This window comes from Halichoerus grypus, chromosome 13 (assembly GCF_964656455.1).
Source record: "Halichoerus grypus chromosome 13, mHalGry1.hap1.1, whole genome shotgun sequence".
NCBI classification, from domain to species: Eukaryota; Metazoa; Chordata; class Mammalia; order Carnivora; family Phocidae; genus Halichoerus; species Halichoerus grypus.
The window spans coordinates 53263959-53288095 of NC_135724.1; the positions used below are offsets into that span (position 1 = coordinate 53263959).

At 40.2% G+C, this 24137-nt stretch overlaps 1 protein-coding gene across 4 annotated transcripts in view; it reads right to left on the bottom strand.

Moving 5' to 3' along the window:
- The window catches only part of DLGAP1 (DLG associated protein 1), an 889834-nt gene extending 867711 nt beyond the window's left edge, over positions 1-22123 (bottom strand). For 2 of the 4 annotated variants that reach the window (XM_078060566.1, XM_078060565.1), the window contains exon 1: positions 21773-22123. The gene's annotated coding sequence lies outside the window, so the exon portion shown is untranslated. The remainder of the gene's footprint in view (positions 1-21772) is intronic. The other 2 variants (XM_078060564.1, XM_078060563.1) reach the window with 2 other exon arrangements.
- Between the last annotated feature and the right edge of the window lie 2014 nt (positions 22124-24137).

Genomic DNA, 24137 nt, shown 5'->3' on the forward strand with positions numbered 1-24137 from the left:
TTCAAATAGCTTGTAGATATCAGCTACCAAAACCAAACTTCCAGAAACCACCTAGTTCTATTAGGAATACCTTGTTTTTGAAGAGGTTAAAGGGAAATGGGTACATACTGATGGAGACACATAAAAAAATTCTCTAATTCATGTGTTAACCTAATATTTACTAATATACTAGCCACTGTTTTAGCTACTATAAATATAGCAGCCCTCACGGAGCTTAGATTCCTGTCCCAACCAAGCAAGTGACTTTTCTGAAAGATTACTGGAGGGTAGAGAGCAAGGACACTCTTTATCAGTTTGACCATTTATTACATAATCTCAACCACAGAATCTTAAAGCATCTACCTATTAAAGATTTGGGAACATAAACCCCCATACACATCTATTTGACTCTCATTTATTTCCTCTTATTTCCAGAGTATGCTAGTATTGAAATCTGGATGGGCTCTACAAGAGACAATTCTGCTAATTAATTAATGATATTTAAAAATCAATGATTATTTGCTGCATGACTAATAAGATCCAACTCTTTAGTTTATGCCCCCAAGCTTCTCTAGGATCTGTATCTGGCCACACATGCTAGGCTTCAGCCCCCACAAATTATGCACTGCCTAAACATATTTAGCCCTTTCGTTACTCACTCAGATCTTGGGCTTGAGCCTGGCAATGTAACTTCTCCTTCAAAGCCCAACCCAAAAGGTAACTCTTTCATAAAGTCTTCTCCATCCTATTTTCTATCCCAAAGCATTATGTCCCCATACAACAGCATTTTCCTCTGCTGCTTTGCATTATAAGATGTGTTATAGATGCTCATCTACATATGTCTCTCCAAAAAGAATGTTTATGCCCTGTCTGAATTCTTGCCCCACAGAATCTGCAAGTGTAATAAATAGTTGTTTTACATCACTAAGTTTTGTAGTGACTGGTTAAGCAACAAAAGATAACTGATACACTAATTTTCTCTACCTTTTCATTTCTCTCGCTTTGTTTTTTGAGTTATACCCTGTTTTCTGAACATTTCCCCTAAACCTTTTTTCTTCTGGAATCTGCCCAAATTATAGAAAGAGTCCACACATCACTCTCTTTCCTCCTCTCATGCAGCTAGGCCTCCATCACCCAGTTCACCCACCTTGAGTCCCCCATACTTATCATTTGTTCCCACAGTATCCTGTTGTGTTCCCAACTCCCAACCTCTGGGGGGGGGGGGGGGGAGAATGCTTCCTTCTGCTGGTCCTGTAAGAAGCTAGTTCTTCTCAACCAGATCATGGGAAAACTAGTTTGGTGGCAAAATTTTGCAACATGTTGTAATACATACACATGAGCTACTGCTGGAGCCTGAGGAAGTTGGTAACTAAATCTTCCAAGGTGAGCTGCCAAAGCCTGAACAATGGTGTCCTGAACAACGGTGAGAGGTCTGCCACGCAGGAAAGGAGCAAGGATACCCAAGGGGAGGAAACCATAGGGGCAAGACTTAAAGAGAAACATGATGAAACATGATGTCATTTAGGAAATGACAAAGAAGACGGCCTGAGGCATAAAACCACATGACATGTTAAGAGTTAAGGCCAGAAAATAACACTTACCAGGTCATAACGAGCTTAAATGCCACCCTAAGTTGCAACTTTTTATCTTAGGGGTCATGGAGGGCTAGACATCAAATGATTTAATTTGGAAACTTAGCTAAATAAAAACATTTTAAAATGATTTATCTAGTATTACTTCAGAGGGCAGTTTGGAGGAGCATCGGAGGGAACATAGAATGGGCAATACAGAGGTTCTTAGGTTAGCAGAGGAAAAAGATGATGAAGGTGACCAGGTAGCCTGAGGTTCCTGGGTTGTGGGAGGGAAGTTTATTTGAGAGAAAAGTAGGTAGTTGGTAGAATTTGATGAGTGAATGTGAGGAAGTGAAAGTGGAGGCTACCTCACTTTTGACTTACTTGAAGGCTACCTCAGAAACTGCCGCAGATTCCTGGCTTGTGCAATTTGACGTATAATGTACATGAAACGTAAAATATAGTCACATAAAAATACTGGCATAACATTCTAAGTAATGGAGGGGTAGTACAGTACAAAGCAAAGAGAGAGAATAGGGCTCAGGACAGGTAACTCCTACCATCCCAGAAAACATGGTACAAGGTAGGAGAGAGTGGAAATTGAAGTAGAGAACTTAAAAGGTCACAAAAGAGCCACCACTATTCAATCATTTGTTGATCCCCAAACCACTGGAGGGAGGGCACTGATGTGAAGTTCCCGTGATTTAGCTGCATTCATAATTTAACTCTGGAAAGGGTTTTGGTCTATTTGAATGCAATTGCTCCAGATGTTCTACAAACTCGTAAGTCTTTAATCACAGTAATAAAATCCCTCTACAAAAATGTATTTCTGAAGAGATGGAAACTGCCTAATTTCTGAATTTTTTTTTTTTTAACTCCCGTCTCTCGATACATGAAAAGATTAAACTGCATAGCACCCAAAGCCGGGGTAGCAACAGGTCATAGATTCAGGAGGGGAGGCCAGGGAAGTTGAGGACAGGCTGTGAGTTCATGAAGAGCTGCGGGGGGTGCTCGGCGGCTCAAAGTCAAGTTGATGTACATGAGGGTATCATAATTGCAGTGTTTAGAAATGAGTAGACTATACCAAAGATGGCCAGTACAATCAGCAAAGAAGCTCAAAAGGCGAAAGTTTGTTTTGGTAGCAAAGAGAAGGTCAAGAGCTCAGAGAAGTATTTCTGGAAGTAAGCAGGGAAGTTGTCTGAGAGCAGACCAACAGGGCCAAGTTCAGGAGACTGTTAAGGAGCTCTTGTTTCCAGCAGTGATCTTTTATGTCTTTTCCTCTTATCAAAAGAGCCAATTCCCAAGCATAATTGTCTGAGACCTGTAGGCTGAGACATACAATAGCAGTACCTGGCCAGAGGCAGGAACCTAATGGCCAATGGTTGTGTTTCTGATTCATGAAGTCTGAGTTGGGCCCAAGCATTTGCATTTCTGACAACTTGCAGATGATGTGATGCTGCTGGTTTGGAGACTGAATTGTGAGAACCACTGCTGTTGGTCAACCATTTTTATCCCTAGACGTGCCCCAGACTCACGTGACAAGCTTCGTAAATGCTCACACCTGAACCTAGAGATGGAGATTGAGGCGGTCTAGGATAGAACCTTAGATCAGTCTTTTTTTTTCTTCAAGGCTCTCTACATGATTCCAATATCTAGACAAGGTCGAGGATTATTGATACATGTACGTGTAGAGTTAAATGATGACAAATTAGTTCTTAATTTGGATTTAGCGAGGCAACTTTTTGAAGGGGAGCTGGCTTCTTTCTTTAGGCCCATAGGTTTAAATTCACGAGATCTAATAATGGTTATGTTTACCCAAAGCACTTTATTAACAGTTCTGTTCATTCGAAGTCCAATTTATGCCAATAAAGTATTTAGAAAATATCATCAATAATTTAGAAACCATTATAAAAGGTTCAATTTGTCTTTAGGAAACAAAGGAATAATCTCTAACAATGGAAGGAAGACTTTGGTTTTCTCCATATATGTCTCCAAGATAAAGAAGAACAATTTTTCCAAAACAACAATAAAGCAGCCAAGAGGAAAATCCAATAAAGTTCCCGAGAAATGACAGTGCTCTAGGAAAAGATGGGCTGCTTCGTTTCTGAAATTTTATGAAGAATATCGACTGACTGAAATATTGACAAAGACTTTTTAATGAAACTTTAGAGATAGGGAAAATAATCAAGTTCCTTCTAACATGCAAGCTAGGGGAGATGCTTGAAGCTAGGGATAACATTTGCAACCTCTTTTGCATTTCTCAGAATTACTAAATAATTGATCAATTAACAAGATATAAAATAATATACTATGCTGGTATGATCTTAATTTTGTTTACCAATTTCTCTTCCTTGCACAGTAAATATGGTTTTAAAACAATTATATACTGAAATGGCATTTCTACTTCCTTCTTACAACCTTTGAATTGCCCACTGCATAGAGTTGGAAGATATTTTGAGGTAGAGAAACAGCAATTACCAGAGAAAGGGTATTTATTTCCTTTTACTAGGGCTAATTTTTGTCATCAAAATAATGGACTGTCCCCTTCAGAAAAACAACTCAAGAACTTACGTAGTTTCATTTGGAAGATTTACATACCATCTTCCCTGGGTTCTGCCAGTATCTCTTGTGTAGTTTATTACAACATATTGCTGAATTTTGCTTATATGCTAATCCCTCCATGACCTGGTACCTTTCTACCCCAGTACCAAACATAGTACATGGCAAAGAAATCACCAATAAAGGTTTTTGAAATACTAGACTGATGCTAGCACCTAATAGGTCCCACATTACTTTAATTCCCTATTTAAAATGATTCTGGCCATCATGTTTCAGCCCATGATCCTTAAAAGTATTCAACTTTTATTTATTCATTCTTATTAGTATATACACAGTTGTAATGACTTGAAACCTGACTCCATTTGATGGATTAAAAAATGGTTCCAGAAATTATGAAGAATAATGTAAATCTTTCTGTAGGATGTTTATAGTGTATGACATAGAAAACTTCTACAAATCCTTCTTAGATATTTTATTCCCAAGATTTTCAACACCCACAACTGTTTAAAATATCTCATGCTCCCTCCCAGTGCTCACTTACTCCCAACACCACCCCTCATTTACCCCCAACATCACCCTATTACTTATCCCTCAAACACCACCCCATTACTTACCCCAACACCACCCCCTTACTTAACCCCAACACTACCTCAATACTTACCCCCAACACCATCCGCCTCACTTATCCCCCAACATCACCTCATTACCTACCCCCAACACCACCCCATTGCCCTCATTCTCCCATTTTCCCTTCATCACATTCATCAGTCTCCCTGTTCAAAAATATATCCCATAGTTCCCCAAAGAAATTAGTTCATCTTCAGCTTCCTTTGTTACACTTACTACCTACCTAGTTTACATAAAACATACTCAATCTCCCTACATGGGTTTCCTAGTGTTTCAAAATTTAACTGCTGGGTCCCTAGCCTATTGATCATTATAATCACATGATTTGTAAAGTCATTCAACTTTAGTGTGTATTTCATATTTCACTGAAACTTTCATGGAATACCAGTCTCATCTGAAGAACCTCAAAATCACACAATTATCCCTGTCCGTTGACACAAGGGTAAACAGACTTTGAGAGCACTGCTGCTGGTAAGGTGATGGTAGGAAGAGAAGGAGCTTCCTTTGAACTGCCTTAAAAGGCTCAGTAAAGAACAATTGCACTTCCTTCCCATCACTTCCTTTCCATCACTGATCCCCAGCTCTGAGAAACCCTCCTCCCCTGGTACTCACTTGCTGAATTAGTGACTTTGCTCAGTCCTGCCCCAGCATTCTGTAACACCCCATCATCCTACTGACCTCAGTGGACTGAATCCTACTCTGACCTTCTTTCTCATTAGCCTGTCTGAAATAGGAATGATTCTATTTCTGATGATGAGTTCCAAACACTTATTAGGAGTTGACATATTTGTAGGACTCAGACTTAAAACCAAAACTTTAAACTCCATGTATTCAACTAAAAATGACTGAAACTTTGTGTTCAAACATGCCTTGGTATTATAAGCAAGAAATTTAAATTACTGAGAACTTTGTTACTTCATATTCATTCTCTGGAAAAACTTTTTTTAAGAACCAATATTTGACAAATATTTGTTGAGAAACTCTATGCCAGGATGCTGAGAAAGAGAATAATGGGGACACGTTAAAGCATTTTTCAGTGGGTAGTCATAAGTGGCATTAATGAGGAAAAAAAAAAGCAGTCCTGTGAAAAGGAGTTGAGAGTAGGTGGAGCAAAATTCCAGGTAGATGGAACAAAATATCTTAGAAAATATTTGTTATTCTTATACCTTTATCTGAACATATGTAACTGTGTGATGTGAACTTCTCAATTTCAATTACAGAATTTCTTTTTTTTTTTTTTTTTTAAAGATTTTATTTATTTATTTGACAGAGAGAGACACAGCGAGAGAGAGAGCACAAGCAGGGGGAGTGGGAGAGGGAGAAGCAGGCTTCCCGCCGAGCAGGGAGCCCGATGCGGGGCTCGATCCCAGGACCCTGGGATCATGACCTGAGCTGAAGGCAGACGCTTAACGACTGAGCCACCCAGGCGCCCCTCAATTACAGAATTTCTAATAAATGTTTTGACTCATGTATACTCCATACGTGTGTATACAAATTAATTTTAAGAGCATGTCTAATATAAATTGAATTCGAATTTCAATGTAGGACACTTGTAGACTGAAAAATAGCCAAGCCTTTGGCCATTTATTTTCTGCCTTCAACAAATTAATGCATTACTGTTAGTACATTACTTTTACTAGTACTTGTCTAGATCTTCTACTAAGTTTATGTCCTATGTCAATTAGACATTCAAATTCAGTTGGGGTCAGGAATGTAAATTCTGAACAAAAACATTAGAAATAATCTGTATAGAAACATGGGAAGAAAGATTTAAGGTATTTCATTTATAAAATGCATTTGTTGTCTGTGACACTATCAGGACAGCAAGGACTTCATAAAAGGCATTCAGTTTTATCTGTACTTATCTTCATTTCAGCTTCTGTTAATTGACCTGAGCTAAACACCCTGTATCAACACTTATTTATCTGAGGCAGAGATACTTATACAGTCAACTTGCCTTTTTCTTAAAAAATTAAAGTTAAAAAAAACTATAGGAACATTCTACTGCTTTATAGGTCAGTTGAATCACCTTATTCTGGAGTTAAGGTATAATAATGTTGATTTACCAATGTGTATTTAAACAGTTGGAAGTTTTTTAATTCCATCATGCTGGATTGCAAAGAATCCTAAGAAGCAAGAAGCAATAAGCTCTTTCTTTCAGGGATATCTTAGGAGGATGATCTAACATCTTTGTTTCCCCTTGCCACCAAAGTCCTAATCTGAACCTTGCAAAAGATGTGTCAGGTTTGTTAATTGTGTTCTCTAAATTGTGTTCCTTATGGAAGACCTCATCTGTGTTTGTGTTTCTTTGTCTTTGAGGGATGTTCTCATTTATTCTTTCAAATAGATTACTCAACGGGAAGCAGACAGCTCAAGTTTCTCTTGCGGCCAACAGGCCCTTTCCTGGAAAGAAGGGACTGATTTTCCTCAGAGCAAGCAGATGGTCACACCCCTAGAAGGTCCCACTGAGATTCACCTCTGTCACACAAAATTTCTCTGACAAGTAGGAAGAAGCAGGTAGAAAGCAAATGTCAAGCCAAACACAACCTATTTATGCACTTGGTTCTTGATGCCATCAAAGTACCTGCATCTTGAAAGAACCCACTGAAGCAGGTACTAGCAAAAATCAAGGTAAAACTAAAACAACAACAACAACAAAAGGATCCATGAAGATTCTTTATTACAACAGACATTATAGGGCAAAGTAGTTCTGCCTTCAAACTAGAGGGTTGTGATTTCAACAGAAGTAATTCTATTTCTATCGTGTTCTCCACATCTGAGATATATGGAAACAGGAGGAAGAAATTTAAAAAAAATAAGCAAAGTGTCACTTCAAGAAATTTCCAAATAACCACCTCTTGGGACAGTGAGATCTTGAAGTCAAACAATTTAAAACAAGAGGAGGGTATAACTTACAGGCAACTGGAGACACATTTGTGAGACTTACGAGTTTCACAAGATTATGGCTTATTTGATTTCCATTTCACTGTACATTTCTTGGATGCCAGCCAAGTGCCAGGCACTGGGTTAGGCACCAGGGGAGTATAGAACCTAGTGCTAACAAAAAACAAAACAAAACAAAGAACTTAGTGCTAACAGACCTCAGTTCAATTATCAGCTCTACCCTTGGTAGTTCTGTGGTCTAAGAAGATATTCTATAAAGCATATCACTTTCCAGATAATGCTGCCATAATGTGCTTAGTGCATTAGGGCATAGTAAGCATTCAGTAAGATTTATAATCACTATTATTATTACTAGCACTATTATTGCAGGAAGAGAAGTGTGTAAGAAACATGCTTTATGTTATAATTTATAGTCTAGTGGGAGATTAAAAAACCCAACTAGCTATAATGCAATATGGGAGATACTATATCTGCAGAGTATACACACAGCTGTTAAAACAGAAAGGATAAAAGAATGACACAATAGTGAAGGTAATCACACATCTCTCTTAGAGAGTTGTCAAATCCTAAAGCTAGAACATTTCAAGTGAAGGTCTGAATTAAAAAACAAACAAACAAAAACCTCATTTCCTTCTATACCAGAAATCTATCGAAGAACAGTACTTCAATGATCTCTTTCATCCGATCCAATCTTTTTTACAGCTGTTAATCCTTCTAACATTGTAAATGAAGTATTTATTATGTTTATTGTTTATTGTGTGTTTCCTCCCACTTGATTCTAAGTTCCTCAATGGCATGCCTCTTTTGTTTTTGTTGTGCAGGACCGAATTCAAAGCACCTAGAATAGTGCCTAACATATACCAATTATTCAAAAAATTGTTGTTGACTAAATAAGTGAATGAATGAATTGGTTAATTCCCATCATCCAATAGTGGCCATCTTCAGGATCTGAAATGCATAGGGAAAAAAATCTGGCAAAAATGACCTAAGTACAAAGAAATACAGTTCTGCTTATCACTCCTAACCTACTGACATCTAACTTTTAAATAACATACATGTCTTGATCTATAGAGTTTTCTTCCTTTATTCAAATTTAAATAAAGAGAAATAGTTTGTATAAATGTAGACCATTAACAATTATTAGTGTGAATGAGTAAGAGCTTTTGGTTTCCTTATCCCCTCACTGGATTCTGGTCCTGGCTCAATGGAAACGATACCACTGTGAATATTGCCTGAGCATCATCTAGCATCTGACCACTGGCAGAAGCAGGGAGTTCCTAACTCTGTGGCAGAAGGAGTACTGTGTGTCCCCAGTCAAAATTTAGAATTCCTTACGGCGCCTGGCTGGCTCGGTCTGCAGAGCATGCAACTCTTGATCTTGGGGTTGTAAGTTCGAGCCCCATGTTGGGTGTAGAGTTTAGTTAAAAATAAAAATCTTACCATAGCACATACCCTCCCCAGTGAAAAAATAAATAAATAAATAAAAATCTTTAAAAAAATGTAGAATTACTCTTTTTTAATAGATACAGAGTCCTGAATTTTAGATAGATGTGGTATTCATTAGAGTAATACTGTTTGTAGAAAATGGGTCAAAAATACTCTAGAAATTTATCTTTAGAAGCCAGCCACCATCAGATAGCAATTTCTATGGGATAATCCTGTTTGATGTCCAAAAATATTCATCTTATAAGCACATCTTTGGAACACACCATATCTGTAAATTAGTATTGCCAACACTTAAATTACATTAATGTGACTTTATCATTTCTCTATGGAGCATATCAAGCCATTTCATGTGTGACAACATTTCTACCCAAAAGGAATTCCTGAAAGAATAAAGACTTGAGAAAATATATTTTGTATGATGTTCTGTGGGGTTTTAAACCTAAATCACAAAGATAAGAAATATTGTGTTACTTAATGGATTAATTATCCACAAACATGTCCTTTAATGAAAAAACAATGGAATTTTACCACCTAATCAATGAGTAAAATTCTCATCCTGATTTGTACTGGTTTTCATCTGCTGAGTCCTTTCTAGGAGAAAGCAGAAGTTAAACCCCACGGAGCAGGGAAGGTGGATGTAATTAGAAGACATGTGTGCTCCACCTTCCAATGTACAACTACCTCAGGGCTCCCCAGGACCTTTACGACATGCTCTTCTGCAAGGATCCAGTGTAACCTCCTCTTTCTGGGTAGCCTTTGGATTTTTTCCCCTGTCCTGGTAATATGCCTTAGTAAATAATGTATTCTCACCACAATATCAGACGAGCCTCGGCTGTGGGGGCTGAGGCTTCTTTCCCTATAGATGCAGCACATGGAGCATGCAGGCAAGACTGAAAGTTGTATCTTGCAAGACCACAAAGACCAGTGTGTGCTCAATAAATACTAGCTATTACTGAACTTGTTCAGCAAATTGCTGTCACTGGTGTCAGATAATAAAGGAACATGAACTAAGATGTAGGAATTTTCTATAGGAGAAGAAATATTTCATGAGTAGACAAGTATTTTTTAAATTCTTGATGCTACTTTGATGTGAAAAAAAATGGTTGGCAGATTAGTTCTTACAGATAAAATATTCTGGGTTTTTTTTTTTTTAAGATTTTATTTATTTATTTGAGAGAAAGAGAGATCCCCAGAGAGAGCATGAGCAGGGGATGGGAGTTGGGGGGAGGGAGAACCAGTCTCCCCGCAGAGCAGGGAGCCCAATGTGGGGCTCAATCCCAGGACCCTGGAATCATGACCTGAACCAAAGGCAGATGCTTAACTGACTGAACCACCCAGGCGCCCCCAGATAAAATATATTGTTAATAACAGCATTTATTGGGTGACCCCCATTGAATTACTTTACATAGGTTGGCTCATTTAATCCTTTCAAAAACTCTGATATGTAAATATAATTATCCTCATTTCTCAGATGAGAAAACCGGGCTCAGAAAAATTAAGTAACTTGCCCAAAGCCATTTAGCTAGTTAGATGACTCAGGATAGTAGAATCCAGAGTGGGGTTGGGGGAACATCCCTATCTGGAACACAGAAATAGCTGTTAGTATCATGAATCTACGGATCACCTCCCAGCAGTTAACCCCCTAGTCAACACCGCAAATTTTGTCATTTTCTTAAAACTCGGTTTTAATGTTTTCCAAGTTGCTGATGGAACATGTCCAATATTGTCTCAAAAGTCGACATAAACAAAATGAACTCAATTTACTCATTAAGAATTAGCTCCCTATCCCAAATTCTTATATGTTCCAGCAATGTCACTAATCCCAATGTTGTCACATTCCAAATCCCAACTCAGCCGATGTCATCTCCAGTAACTAATTACTAATCATCAAGAAAGCAACTGTGACCCATTGAAAACCCACTCTTCTGGCTCTTGTGCTTAGGCCTTGGAAAGAGACAGAAATACCTAAGCCAATGAATCCCTTAAAGGAGCTTAAAATCTAGAAGTATTCACATAAAAGGTTTAAAATGTAAATCATAGAGTAAATGATCCAGAAAAATGTAACTGGAATTCAGAAGAGAGTTTACCCTGGCCTAGAGTACTTCCTATGAGAGGTGAGATTTGACCAGCCTTCCAGGATAGAGAGGGCTCTGAAGCAATCATTTTAAAAGAAATCCCTGCTTGTGGTAAAACATCAGACTATCTAGGACATGAAAAGGACTTACACAACTCAAAACCAAGAAAACCAAATAATCTGATTTAAAAATGGGCAGAAGACATGAATAGACATTTCTCTAAAGAAGACATGCAGATAGCCAACAGACACGTGAAAATATGCTCATCACTGATCATCAGGGAAATGCAAATCAAACCCACCGTGAGATATCACCTCACATGGGTCAGAATGGCTAAAATCAAGAAGACAACACTTGACAAGAATGTGGAGAAAAAGGAGCCCCCGTGCACTGTTGGGGAGGGAATGCAAACTGGGGCAGCCACTGTGGAAGACAGTATGGAAGTTCCTTAAAAACTTAAAAATAGAATTACCTTATGATCTGGCAATTACACTACTAGGTATTTACCCAAAGCATACAAACACACTACTTTAAAAGATATATGCAGCCCTATGTTTATTGCAGTACTGTTTACAATAACCAATAAATGGAAGCAAGCCAAGTATCCATCCATAGATGAATGGATAAAGATGTGGAGCATATACACAGTGAAATATTACTCAGCCATAAAAAAGGAGGAGAACTTGTAATTTTCAACAACATGGATGGATTTAGAAGGGATAATGCTAAGTGAAATAAATCAGTCACAGAAAGGCAAATACCATACGGTTTCATGCTTACATGGAAGTTAAGAACAAAACAAAGAAAAAAAAAGACAAAAAAAATCAGACTCTAAAATACGGAGGACAAACTGGTGGTTGCCAAAGGGGAGGTAGGTGGAGGGATGGGTGAAACAGGTGATGAGAATTCAGAGTACACTTAACATGAGGAGTACTGAGTAATGTATAGATTGTGGAATCACTATATTGTACACCTGAAACTAATATAACACTGTATGTTAATTATACTGGAATTCAAAATAAAATACTCTTTTCACCCAAAGACATCATAAAAATGAAAAGACAAGCCACCAGTTGGGAGAAGATCATTGAAATGCATATTACAGAAAAAACTCCGGTATTCAGAATATATAAGTAACCCTTACAAATCAATAACTTTTTTTTAAAGCTGTGGGAGAGTGGACAACATGTATGAATAAGCATTCCAAAGAGACCTGAATGTTAATCAAAAGAGGAAAAAATGATCAACATTACTAGCAGTCAGTCAGGGAACAACACATTTAAACTATAAAAAGCTATCATTTTGCATTCATAAGACTGGCAAAAAATAAAATGTATCACCAAATATTGGCAAAGATATGGGGAAAAAAAAAGGGCTCCTCTAGATTGCTGGTGGGAGTATAAAGAGGTAGAATGCTTTTTTGGTAATTTGGCATTATCCTCTAAATGTGAAGGTACAAATCCCACCCTCCTCTAATTCCACTCCTAAGGAGATATGCTAAGGAGAGTCTCCTTTGTTAGCACAGGAAATATGCATATGAATGTTCATAGCAGCCTTGTTGACTGTCCACCAACAGATGACTGATACATTAATCATGATATATTATGCAATGGAATACCATATTGCAGTAGAAATGACTAATAACGATCTACATGTATCAACAAAATACTAATCAATTAAAGTAAGGTGAAAAAGACTACAGAGCATGTTACTATTTAAATAGTTTAAAAAGAGCAAAATGAGACTATATTGCTTAAGTACACATAAATACATAGCAAAGCACAAGGAAATGCATGGGAATATAAACACAGAATTCAGTACAGGAATACCTCATTTTATTGCACTCCACTTTATTACATTTTTTCTTACAAACTGAATGTCTGTGGCAACCTTGCATTGAGCAAGTCTATCGGCACCATTTTTCCAACAGCATTTGCTCACTTCATGTCTCTCTACCACATTTTGGTAATTCTTGTCATATTTCAAACTTTTCATTTTATTATTATTATTATTATTACTATTATTATATTTGTTATGGTGACCTGCGATCCATGATCTCTGCTGTTACTTTGTAATTGTTTTGGGGTGCCATGAACCATTCATTTATAAGACCATGAACTTAATCTATAAATGTCTATAAATGTTGTGTGCGTTCTGACTGCTCGGCTGACCAGCCATTCCCTGTCTCTCCCCCTCTCCTCCAGCCTCCCTGTTCCCTGAGACACAAAAATATTGAAACTAGGAAAGTTAATAACCTTACAATGACCTCTAAGCTTTCCAGTGAAAGGAAGAGTCAATCAATGTGGCAAACCTCATCAACTACCTTCTTTTAAAGAAATTGTCACAGGGCGCCTGGGTGGCTCAGTCAGTTAAGCGTCTGTGGGCAGCTCAGGTCAGGATCCCAGCGTTCTGGAACTGAGTCCTGCATTGGGCTCCTTGCTCAGTGGGGAGTCTACTTCTCCCTCTACCCCTTCCCCCTGCTCATGATCTCTCATGCACGCTCTCTATCAAATAAATAAATAAAATCCTTTTAAAAAGTATAAAATGAAAATAAATGTTTAAGGAAAAATAAAAAAAGAAATTGCCACAGCCACCCAACCTTCAGCAACCACCACCTTGATTACTCAGCAGCCACAAGGAGGCAAGACCCACCCCCCAGCAAAAAGATTACATACGCAAACAATGAATCATGGAACCCTACATCAAAAACTAATGATGTACTGTATGGTGACTAACATGACATAATTAAAAAAAAAAGCAACGAAATTAATATATTTTGAACAAAATTTTTAAAAAAAGATTACAACTTGATGGAAGCTCAGAGGATGGCTAGTATTTTGTAGCAATAAAGTATTTTTTCACTAAGGTATGAATACATACATTTATTTTAGAAATAATTCTATTGCACACTTAATAGACTACAGTATAGTGTAAACATAACTTAAATGCACTGGGAAACCAAAACATTCATTTAACTTACTTTATTGTGACATTCGCTTTATTGCAGTCATCTGGAACCTAACTTGGAATATCTCTGAGGTCTGCCTCTAGAGAGGGTACCATGAGGGGAGATATGCTTGGAGAAAGAGTACTCTGGGAGTATTAACAGTATGTATAATGACTTATTTCATAATCTGGGGAGTGGATACATAGGTTTTATTTTAATATTTAATTTTTCGATGTTACTGAAGTAGTTCACAATAATTTTTAATTAATGATAAAGAGTTAAAAAAAACAGTTTGTGATACAGGTATAGGTAAAAGAGAAAGGAAGGAGTCAAACATTAGTTGAAATTTTTTCCAAAATATTTCATGTCTCCTTTTCCCCCTTTTTTACTTCCTTAGACCTGGTTCTCATCATTTATGTGACAATTAATGAACAGCCTCCTAATGCTTCTCTCTGTTCCAATCTGGTGGTAGACAGATTTACTTCTAACAGCCTAAGAGGCCACTTCTCTGTATCACTGTCTATTCAAAATCCTTCAACATTCCTATCAACCCTAAACATTCTCCATCCTTCTCAATCAAATTCATCTCCAGCTCTAATGAAAATGCACTGGATGAACCAGAGCAGATGACTATCTCCTTGAATCAGGAATATGCCAAGTCGCTTTGCGTTTCCGCGTCTTTGTAAATGTTCTGCCTTATCTCTTCTTCCATTTAACTCTTACCCATCCAGGGAAGCCCAGTTTAAGACCTTAGTCTTTAGGGAACATTCCACAATGATCCCATTTTTTGTTGCACTCTGCCACTCCATAAAAACCCAGGATAAGTATGACTGGTCCCAGATACTTGAGCCCTTACTTTTATTCTGTAACATGTTCTTACTAATTATTTTCTACATTTTAATCTTATCCTTTGGATTAGATTTTAAGCCACCCAAGGATCTGAACAATGTTTGCACTTCTGTATTCTCCATGCTAATGAGTACACAGGAGATAGCATAATTTTGTTTGTCTGTTTGCCCATCCTTGGGGGCTACATCCATGCCAATATCTACATCAATCATCTACATCCCCTAGGATTCTTATCATCAAAGTAAGATATTTTAAATTTCCAATAAAAGAAAAGCAAATCTAGATAAATTATTACACATCATAGTTTATAATAACATGAGCCATGTCCATGTTGGGGCTTACTTACCCTCATTGAAGGCTGAATAGTGGATGTGGCAACTAAAGCAGGGTGCCAAGTGGTAGGTTAAGCCCACCTCATTGCACCACCCGAGTATCTCAGAAGCACAGAGTGGGATAGAATATACTAAATGCCTGGCCAGAAACTAGTATTTAAAAAAAAATCACGGAACTACTTGGAAGGCTGTGATTCCATATAATTTTAAATGGCAGATTCCAACATCACCTATTAGTGAGAGCCACCCCACGTAGGTTCTAAGTACTTATACAGAAATCAGCCTCAAGCAAAAAGTCAGTTGTATCCACTTCTCTCCAACCCACTAGATTTGTCTCTCAGCCTTGTGATCTGATTCAATCTTTCACCGTCCATTGAACATCTGTATCTCTTCCATATGCGACTCCTATACTAGCCGGTATCTCTGAGCTTATGGTCTCATAGAGGTAGGCACATAAACAGAAATGAAATAAGAAACAAATATGTATCAGATTCCATGGAGACGTAGGAAGGAGTCCTCAATCCTTTGGGCTGGAGAGTAAGAAATGAGCCAGTGCTAAGCCTGGGGAGAGGGGCACTCCATGCACAATAAACACGCAGGTGGAGTGATTAAGCTATTCATATGGCTATTTTGAGTAAGAAAGAGGAGGAAGAGGAAGGGACAGGAGGCTTTTTTGTTTGTTTTTATTCTGTTTTTTAATCCTTACCTTATTTCAGAACCTTCCTCTGTTTTCCAGTGGACTGCACTTTCCCTGGTTGGGAAATGTAGCAAAACCTACCCCATCACACGTTGGCCACGCTGGGATCAGCCCTGTGTTTACCAAGTATTATTAGAGTAGAGAATGCAGAATTTAAGTTTGCAAGGAGCGGGGGGAGGTGGGGGGCTTTTAAAAGCCACATAATACTACCCTCAGTTATGGTCCTTACACAGTTTGAATACAGATTTCCATTCACTCATTTGTTTATTAACCCATTCGCTTAACCAACGTTTACTGACTTACTAAATGCCTGGGACTGTGCTAGGCATTGCTGATTTCTGGTGAACAGGCTGTATTTAGTTCTTGACCTCATGGAATGCACAGTTCAGTGAGGAAGACAGTTGATAGGATAATCAGAAAAGTCAAAAAAGCATTGTTATTTACTGTGAAAGGACCGTGAAAAAAGTATAAAGCACTAAAACTGCATTCAACTGGAGAGCCTCACTGATTAAATTACTTTTTGGCTGAGTTCTAGGAAAGAGCAAATAATGTAAGAAACAGTGTTCCAGGGAAAGTGGGGGAAAGACATCTTATCCTGCTTCACAGAAGCTATAGAATCAGGTGAGTCTCTAAATCACCTAGGCAAGGGTTCACACAATAAACTTCCAAATGTGTTTACTGCTTCAAGGTCCTGTCCGCACTCCCACCCCTCCACCCCTCCCACTCCACTCATCCTGAGGCTCTAATGGAAAAAAGCCTCCCTGTTGGAAACAATGAAAAGGTTACTTAGCCTTCTGGGTTAGTGTCTGGAAAAGGAGCTTCCAAGGGAGTGACTGTACCTTGCTTTTTTACTAGAGTAGTAGGATGAATCATATCATGGAATAGTTGTTTGCAAAGTCTGAGACAAGATCAAAATGCCATTTGCCTCTGAAACTGCAGCATGTGTTTTGTAAAGAAATCTCAGTGATATCTAGCAGGGAAATTTCTAGTCCAGAAATAGACTTCACTCTGAGTTTCCACTGAAACTGAAACCAAGACAGGGTCTCCAGACAACGGGTATGATCTTGAAGTCAGAGTAAGGGTTAATGCCAGTCCTCCCATCATATACTAATAAATGTTCTCCAGTAGTAGAATTAAAAGGGAAGTCACTCTAGCAGATGTTTTCAAATTAGCCAAAACCATGTCACAGAGTAAAGCAGCAGGGCTGGAAACACGCCCAGAGACAGAGAGAGAGAGAGAGAGACCTCCCCACAGGCCGCCTGAGGGAGCCATTTCAATGTCTTGAGCCCTCCTGGTGCAGAAGGGGACACAAGAGCTGGGGAGATAACCAGCCCTACCACAAACTCTCCTCTCCTAACTGCTTAACCAGGGCTTTACCAAGCCCCTACTCTGCTGAATACTAAGAAACTGTCACAGGACTGGACAGTTAATACACTGCCCAACTAACTACACTCTTCATGGCTTGCTTTTGTGTTGCTGCTTATAAATCTCACAAAATGTTGAGAGAAAAAATCTAGAAATTGTCAATGACAACAGGTGAGCAAATGATGATAAGTAAATATAAAAATGAACAGTTGGGTTTTGCACAAATTCCAGGAGGAAAGTGGGTTTGCAACTTCACAGCAGATCCAGAGCATTGATATCTCATTCACAACAATCCCAAGTGGGGCAATCATATCCCAGTTTTACTGGTTCTCAACTACCCAAGAAAAGGTCCAGGAATCTGGGCCAAAGATCTACGGCTGTATGTCCAGAGGGCTTCCTGTGTATGAGTTGGTCTTCTGAAGTGGGATTCACTTACCTTGCAATCCTGAACTCCTACAGGAAGGAGAAAACAAAACAATACACACCAACCTTTAAGTCGATAAAGGAAGAGAATAACTCTAGTTTCTCACCTGTACACCACTTGTCTGGTCCCTGCCATTTATTAGAATGAAGAATGTAAAATTGATGGGTCAACACATCTCATATGCAATACCAACTTCTGGAGGTGGTGTGTGTGTGTGTGTGTGTGTGTGTGTGTGTAGCAAATATGCATAAATACTTTAATGCTTTATGTATTAAATGTATATTTGTTATTTTTTTGCATAAACCAAATATGTGTTAAAGGAAAACCAGCCGGTACCTAGTATCTCATACAATGTTATTAGTGGATGTTTAATAAATTAAAGCAAATGCCTGAAGACTAGTTCTAAATCCTGCTCTGTGGTAGAAGAAGGAACAGCATCTCTAGCAATTCCTGATAGACCACACATCTAGAGAACATCACCTTCATTGGGCAGTAACAGGAATCAGACTATAAATTCCCCATGATTTAAAAAAGGTTGTGGGGGGGTAGAGAAAGTCATCTGGGAGCCAGTGAAAAGATCCTTCTCTTTGAAAATGGAGAATTATAAGCCCTCAGGATCTTCTGGGAATAAAAGACTGCACAAGACACAGGGTGCTTTTGAAGCTCCAAGTGTCTCAGTAGCACAAAAATTGGGGGAATGCTAGAAAAGGGCCTTCTTGTGATTGTATTTCTTTAAAATAAAAATGTATTAAGAGAACAACATCCCACAAAGGTAAGGCAAAGATTGTAAATGTGAAAGGTGAGGGGTGGGGCAAAGTGTTGAGATTTTTGAAAAGTCCTTGCAGCCTTTCTGCTTTAATGGCGCTGCTCCTCTAGCAGGAAGAAATAATTACCAATGAAAAAGAGAAAAGAAACAAAAGAACTTACAACTACATTGTTTCCTTAAATTAAGCAAAGAGAGGCAAGTGTGGTTTCTATAGAGATGCAATCTTCATAAAAACCCTCCAGTTCAATGCTTCCTGAGAGGAACAGAAAACTTCTGCAGGGAGGACAGTGGATCTGATAAAGGGCGGAGCAATTTCTGGGAATGATGAAGAAGACACCAGAAGATGAACTGGACTCTATCATATAAACTTCACTATAAAAACACACATTTAGATAGCATTTTACTATTCTTTCTCAATTTAAAATATTTAATGAAATCAAAATCAGAATGCTGATTTTTTTTGTTGTTTCTAGAAGTTGCTATACAAAAAAATATGGTACTTGCCACAATTCAGTTGTAGCTGAAACTATTACTATGCTACATATCTCTAAATGAGGAGTTAGTAAAAATTCAGTTCCCTTCTTCCCAGTTTTAATTTTAGATTTGAAAAAATAATGAATCTAGATGGCTATATGGAACAAAGGTACACATATCTAATAGAGTTAAATCAAAGTGTATGCAATTTATATTTCCAAGTTTGATTCAATAGGACACTTAAGCTTAGAAGGATTTAGAAAGTAGAACATCACTTAGTTTTAAGCTAGTTCTCTATAGGGGCTACGTAATATTTTAAGAAGGTCTTGCTTTCAATAATTGCTGATATGTTTCATCAAGGTTTTAGTCCCCGCAGAAAAAAAATTTATGTTGAAGGAGAAATGAAAGATACTAACCGATGAAAATTCCCCACAGGGAAAACTCACATGCATATTATCTCTCAAAAGCTCAACTGCTCATGTGTTATTTGAAGAGTTTTGTCAGAAAATTCCTTCACAACTTTTTAAGGAATCTCTCAATCAGTTCAGTTTGCCAGTATTAATATTGCCTATAATATTTGAGATACGATATTTTATTTGGCAAACTAATCTTAGAATAGGAACCTTGATAGAAACATACAGAGAAATAGAGATAGATCTAGCTTTTTTTAATATCCTATATTTGCAAATGTGCTCAAGGCTTTTCTCATTCAAGTAACATTTTCTCTTGAGTCTGTTTTTTTTTTTTTTAATTTTCAAAAGTAGTTATGGAATTTTAGATCCGAAACTTGGAATATTTCAAAGCAGTGACTTCCCCTGCTGCAACTTTAACCTGAAGTGACAAATCCAAAGGAAATCAAAAACATAGCTACTGACATCAGATTTCTATGAACTTTTCCATTTCCTATTTATGCCAGAATACAGATTTTCTGAACCGAGTAATTTTGATGACCTCAATGGACATTTAAATTTCACATATTTCTCATAGATACATATTCAATGTGTTTTTGTGGCTTTGAATTTCCTTTGTAAAAACTGAAGCAAAGAAAACTTTATCCTTTTGACATTATAGAAATTGGGATACTTATAACATTTCTTGCCTCTATGTCATTTCTGTCCAAGTTGGAAGAACGAGTATTGCTATATATGCAAAATTACATTGGCCAACAGAAAGTTGCTTCCTGAAACTGAAATTCCGTTATAAATAACAGTCAAAAGGCAGTTAGCTTCTTCCTGGCAAAAATAATTTGCAAGATGTTTCTGAGTTCGGTCCTAAAATCGCTTTCCTAGTTCTAAACATTCTTCATCCCAGTGTCTCACTACAGTTGTAACTCAGATTGATCCATCACCACTCTACAAAGCCATTGATGAAGACTATAAAAGATAAAGATCTGTTTTTAATAGTTACTTTTATTATATGTTTTTCATCCTTGTAATTCCATAACTTTACAGGTTATGCCAAGGGAGACAGGATGCATCGATCTCTCACGAACTCAAGCCAGGCTCACTGTGTCAGGAGTGTAAATGTAGTCTTGCCTAAGTCCATAAAAGAAATAACGTCTACCCACCCGCGTCCCTGTCCCGGCCCTCTGGCCACTTCAAACCCCCTCCCCTCCGCACGACCACAGGTTTTCAAACAGAAAATTCCGCAGCCCTACTGCCCTGGAGGAAGGCGAGCCCGGGAGCCGCGGGCGGGAGCCGCCCTCAGGCACAGGCACTCAGTGTCTCCGGCGCGGGTCGCCCCTTCCCACGGCCTCCCGGGGGCCACCGGGTGAAGCAGGGACAGCTCGCCTTCCTCGAAGAGCGCAGCAGCCGGAGTGCTGAATGCAGGGTCTTCATCTCCACGCGGCCCTCCGAAGGTCCCTCCCGCAGCTGCAGCCGCCCCTCAATGAAAGTGCAATTTGTTATCTCTCCCAGCCCCGAGGAGAAGTCCCTGTTTGGTCTCGGCTCCAGCCCCGCTCATTCAATTCACTGAATACCGTGTCTCAAGGTTGGCCTCGCGATTCGCCGGGAATTGGCCCCCGCCGCGGGCGAGGGGCGACTCGACGGTGACCTCCCCTTGAATCCCATCCTCTGTGTGTGTCTCTCTTTCTGTATCTCGGTCTCCCCCTGCGTGCTTCTGTCTCTCTTTGTGTCTCTGTTTCTCTGGCTTTCTCTCATACGCGCGCGCGCGCGCACACACGCGCACACACACACACACACACACACACACACACAGGAGGAGGCTCTCTCCACAACCAAAGCCAAAATGTCACCTAAAAAGCAAGTGCAACAACTTGCTTTGCAAACGACCCAGGAGCCTGTCAAGAACTCCCCTGCAGTTGAGCAGCCTCCTCCTCCCCTGCAAGGTGTACCAGGGGTTGGGGGCGGGGGGAGATGTGAATTTGGCCGGTAGAGATGACGGGAACTAGTGTTCTTCTCCCCTCCCCCTTCCAGGACCCTGTCGCAATTAGAAATCTGTCCCTCCCTGGGCCCCAATGGGGAGCTGCCAGGACCGCAAGCCCGGAGAGGGGCACGCTGGCGCCCGTGTTCCCGGGGTCCCCAGGGGGTCCGGGAGTGCGCCGCAGGCGGCGGATGGCGAAGGAGAAGCGGCCAGGGGAGCCCAGCCCATCGTCCCTCCGCGGGGGAGAGGAGCGGGGACCGAGCGGCGGGCAAGAGACACCCAGCGCGCGGGGATCACGGTGGTGGCGGCGGCCCGGGCTCCGATTGCCGCCGCCGAGCGCGCACGCCCCCACCCAGCAGCGCAGCCCTGCGTTACCTTGCCGCTGCCCGCAGTCCGGCCCTGGATCCCTGCGTCCGTCCGTCGGTCCCACGAGCCTTGGGGGCAGGACAAAAAGGGGTGTCCCCGCGGCCAGGACAGGGTCTCAGCGAGGTGATGAGAAGGACTCGAGAGAGGAGCCGAGGAGGCTGCGACCGCTCCCGCCGATGATGCTACCGACTCTCCGCGGCTGGAGGTGTCGGAGAGGCCGTGTCCTCGGGATTGCGGCGCCTGGAGCGCAGCGCTCGCCTCTGGCACGGAGGCTGAGCACCGGGACGCGGCGAGCTGGGGCGGCGAGGCTGGGCTGGTCACCCGCCCCTGGGTGCATGTTAATACGGTGGGGAGGAGGAGTCCCGCGCTTCCTCCGCCCAACCACCGGAGCCGGCGGGCGGGCGGCGGCCGCGGCCCGGAGCCAGCCTCTCCCACCCGCCCCAGCTACTACGGCGCGGCCACTAGCCCTGGCCCCAGCCCAGGCACGTGCGTCGAGGCCGCGGGGAGGCGCCCGGCGTCTCCCGGAGCTTGCTCTTGGCCTGCGGGTTCTGCCCGTTCAGGCTTCCGGTGGCAAGTGCACTCACACGCACTCCACCCGGACGGAGGGGAAAGCCCCGCATCCCTGGGATGGAATCGAAAGGCGGCCACCCATTAGTGGGCGTGCCCTATCCGTTCCCTGGCGCAGCGTCTCGGGAGAATTGAACCTTCCCTTTTATCTTGCCAGCCGTTGTCCCTAACCTTGTCTTTTTAAGAGAGGGAGTCAGAACTCATTTAACAGTTTTTATCACAGGAGATCAAGTTGGCGGACAGAGGGTTTGCTGTCCTCTCCTCTCCATCCTCGGGGTCCCTACTAGAATTTTTGAAGAAGTAATCGCCAGGGAGGAGACGGGGTAGTGGAAAGAGGCTAGACTCACGAGAACTGACGTGCAAAGCCCGTGCCATTACTTTCAAACATGTATTCTTCGGAACCTCAGTTTCCCCATCTAATACAAAGATGGCTCTTGGGTGGCTGTGTGTATTAGATTACACAAGATTAATTCCATTGGTTTCTCTTGGCACTGGCCTAACGGTAATCACAAAAACCAATCCCTTTTTCTCCCATCCGGCCTCTGACTTCAGTAAACTCCCCACTAACTCCCCCTGCCCTCCCCCTCGCCCCCAAAGTGTCTTTGGAAGCCAGGTCAGTTCACAGAGGCTGAGGACGGCACCTCTAACGTGCTCTGCAAATAGGAAGAATCCACGTGGCTTCAAAGTAAGAATAGAGATAGTGTGAATAGGTGAACTGAGATGTGGATCAAAGAGAAAAAAGTCAATCAATTAAGTACTAATGTTCTGGATAATAGTTAAAATAATCATAGTTAATCACCGTCTTCCTGTTTTCCTTTACTAAAAAAAAAAAAAAAAAGGCGTCTTCATGGAGAATTTCTTTTGTTCTACAGCTCCCAGAAAGAACATTATGCCAAAGAGTATATAATCTTCTTTATGTAATTTTACCCATAAAGTTATAGCATAAGATTTAGCATCTGCTTTGTGTGATATCTAATTATAAATATTAATAGAATATCCTTTTTAAAGAAACACTTCTAAAAATGCAGAGAAGTGAAAAACGGTTTCCATAAAAAATATGACTCAGATAAATATTCACTTTTCCGCAATTTCACTGAGTGATTTTCCATTAAAGAAAAAAGTCTTTAAACCACGAAACATCCAAAGAAATGGAGGTAAATCGTCAGCATGTAGTACTATGATCACCAATGCTTTAACAAAGCTCTAAAAGATATTCCCCAGGCAGTTCAAGAATGGTTATTCAGAGGTGCTTAATGCTTCAACTACGATTCCATAAAAAGGCAAAGTAAAAAAAATAGCCTTCCTAATCTGGAAAAAGCAACTATGTTGCCTTTCCAGATCTGTAAACATGTTTAATCCGTAGAATTTTAATGAGGCCACCTAAATAAGAATGCCCTAACTCAAATCAGGTGACATTACTGAATAAAATTACTTGAAGCGGAAAATCAATTTTCTTACAAAATTCTTATGGTAGATTGAACCTAGCAATGATAATATCTATGTAACACTACAATTATTAGGGTTTTCTAACTGTAAGCGACAGAACCAAATTTGGCTAACTTAGGAGAAAGTAATTCATTGGAAAGATACTGAAAGCTTCCAGAATGGAGGGGAGGGCTGGAAAGCAGTCTGAGAACTGGGCAAGATTTAAGGCAATACAGGAGGTCTAGGAGGCCTGAAAGACAGAAGCAGTCTGGTTTGGTGCTACATGGTCAACATAAGTAAATGCCAACTGTTTCTTCTGGCCTCACGTTACTGGATCAAGATTCAAGTCACAGGGTAGAGCATTTGACCCGCGAAGCTTCAG